Genomic DNA, 3065 nt, shown 5'->3' with positions numbered 1-3065 from the left:
AATAAATTTTAGGGAATCGTTCTGACGAGAAATGTGATAAATACGTAAAGTTTTGTTTCATTTTCATTTGGTGAACGTTGTAAACATTGTTTCCCGGGCTTCTTCACTACGACGTGTTCAAGAACTATTATCCATGAACTAAATAAAAAGCCTAACATGTTGGACTAATATTATTATTCAACTTGTTTACTTCAGAGCTTACGAAGGACTACTTCTAGTCGAATACTGGCAAATTTTCAAGGATTCCACTGAACTCGATAAGGTTTAAATGTAGTTCTTTGTGGCTGAGTTATAGTTTCAGATGGATATGCTTCAATTGAAATGAATTGAGGATTAAGTTTAGTAAAAACGTACCAAAACCCATTGTATTATGAGTGGAACATCTCAATTGAATCCAATTTACAGTCGACAGTTCAGAAATCATATCTCTCCCCTATATAGGGGGCGTCCATTTGATTAAAATTAAACCAAGTCCAATCGTAGTACTTTTTTATATTAAAAACATTTAGAACAAATCAATATGTAAACTTAATAGAAATGGAAAATAATGGCTGTCGGACTAAAAACTCTTTTAGCTAATTCACAAACCGTAGAAACAACTATTTTGAATTCATTTGTCACATGGCAAGTGCAACTCTTTTCGCGTCTTATCAAAGAAAGATTTGAAACCGTAGAAACACGCATGAGACGAAGAATCCTTATTCAAATGTAATAGTTAAGTAGCATAACATTTGGCTTAGTCTAGTTGCATGAGGAGAGGCCTGGGCATTAGAGATAAACCCGTATCCCCCAAATTAGTTGCTAGAGGATATGCACAGCGTGCAAGCAAGCACGACAAAATATTGCAAATCATATGATTATTCCCCAGTCTAAATGCTAAATGAATGAAACAATCATAGATTTGAGAACATAATACTTCCACTTCATAAACTTCTTGTGACAGACGAACTTTTCTTGAAAAATCACATTGCAATTAGCATAACATTTGGCTTAGTCTTCTTGCACGTTAGAGTCATTCAGGTCAGCCAAGTAGAGATCTTTCATGGACCACCTTTCACAGATGAAAAAGATTGGACGAACAACGCAATCTGCCACAAATGAAGAATGCATTGGTTAACTTCAACAATCAATGAATAAATAATTTTATCAGTAAGCTTGATTTATGCTGACACTGTAATGGCAACATGCATAGCCGTGTAGGTTTGTGTGCGTTAGGCATAGCAATGTCACGAGTCAAAACACAAAGTAATTATGTAAATAGCAAATATATGATAGGACTTTAGAATGCCAATTTAGAGAAAGTAAATCTGGATGGAGTATTTGATTTTTCTATGGATTCCCATTCCTATGCCCTATTCAATAAATAATTTGAAACAAGGAAACTGCTAAAAACAAACTTAACTTATTGCAACAAGCCATATAGCACAATTCACAACTATTAGGGATTATTTAACAAAGATATAATGCTACTAGCAAGATCTAGCTAATGTCATAAGGTCAGTAAAAATGATGATGAAATAGATAATTTGGAATGAGCAATATGCTATAAACAAAACACAGCTTATCAAGAAAAGTCATATATCAACATTGACTAGTGTTGGGGGTTATTTAACAAAAATTTGTTCTGCCAACCAAATCTAGATATTCATATGGTTAGTAAAACATCGTCATTTATATTTGTTGCCTTCCTTTTGATCTCCCCCTTACATTTACTCCTCAAAACTGTAGCCTAATCGATTCAACTTGTTCAATTCAAAAATAGTTCAATCATCTTTCAAAGCCATATGCACAGAAAAGAGACAAAATAAACGAGATGACTTATTATACACTTGCCAACAGATGATAATGTTTGATAGCATGTCAATTAATAAAAACTCAATAATTTATGTATCAAAACCCAGATAGTTGTGCAATTAAATAAATAAATAAATAAATATATATATATATATATACACACACACACACAAATACTACCATCACAAAAAATAAAACATTTTGCCTTCATGAATTCATGTGATGAACTATTAGGTAAGTTGAAATATTGGAAACATATTTTATATAGCATAAGTGAATTTGAAAGTAAGCATATTTTCAAGATTTTTGGAAAATTTAAGTGTAAATATGTAACATATCTACATAATCAATAGTATCAGAGTAAGTACAAATTTTGAGAAAGCCTAATTTAAACTACCTAACAATGTATTTCTAGGAGCATTGTTGTATTCCACCAAAGACAAGGTCATGGATCATTTTGAAGCATCCATGCTCCATATAGCTTGATTAATAAAGATACCACAACTATTTTGCGCCTTCAGGTGCATATACTTTGCTATGCCATTGAATTTTCTTTTACAATTTCACAATCAAATCTTTTTGAAAAATAAAATGAAAATGAAAAAAAAACTAGAACTAAGTAGACAACTTCAACTTCAAATAAGCATGCTATAACAAATTAACTCAATTATAATGGGTAAGGAGCAAAAGGTCAGCAACAGAAGAAAAAAGTGAAATTTCATTTGTTACAAACCTCGATAATGGGTAAGTTACAGAGCAAAAGGTCAGCAACAGAAGAAAAAAGTAAAATTTCATTTGTTACAAACCTCTTGTATGATCTTCTGCAAATCAGCATCTGCATCAGAATCATCATCAGACTCAGCATCAGCATCAACATCTGCATCATCTCCTGTTGGTGCTATTGAATCCACCAGTGTTGCTGTAAAATGAGAGAAATCCAAGGTCAGCAACTATTGCACTCGCCAGACCACTAAGGTTACTATCTAGGTACATGAACAGAAGAGCCCACTATCTAAAAAACATACGGGAGTCAACAACACAGTAAAAATCAGAATTGTCATAAGCGAATCACCAGAATGTCAATTCATTATAATGATGAGTGTCCTAATTACCTTTCCTAATAGCAGGGATGTTCTAGCTAAATGTCCCTACTGAGTTAGTAAGTAGTTCAGTGCCAGGACTGTTAGGGTGCTCCGGTAAGTACCATAAATCACTGCCAAGCAGTTTCAATAGGTGTCATTCAGTACATATGGTTGCAACTGTGTGAAAGT

At 33.2% G+C, this 3065-nt stretch overlaps 1 long non-coding RNA gene across 1 annotated transcript; it reads right to left on the bottom strand.

Annotated features, from left to right (window-relative positions):
• Positions 1-675: 675 nt before the first annotated feature.
• LOC141816577 (uncharacterized) lies at positions 676-2716 on the bottom strand. The gene is made up of 2 exons (XR_012600713.1): positions 2601-2716; positions 676-1088 (listed from the first exon to the last, which is right to left on the bottom strand). It is a non-coding gene; the product is annotated as an uncharacterized LOC141816577 (long non-coding RNA).
• Between the last annotated feature and the right edge of the window lie 349 nt (positions 2717-3065).

This window comes from Curcuma longa, unplaced genomic scaffold (genome assembly GCF_044706935.1).
Source record: "Curcuma longa cultivar G26 ecotype Majalengka, Jawa Barat unplaced genomic scaffold, ITB_CL_G26_1.1 contig_17336, whole genome shotgun sequence".
Classification (NCBI taxonomy): Eukaryota; Viridiplantae; Streptophyta; class Magnoliopsida; order Zingiberales; family Zingiberaceae; genus Curcuma; species Curcuma longa.
Note: the sequence above shows the minus strand (reverse complement) of the source record. Positions and strands in the feature narration are given on the sequence as shown.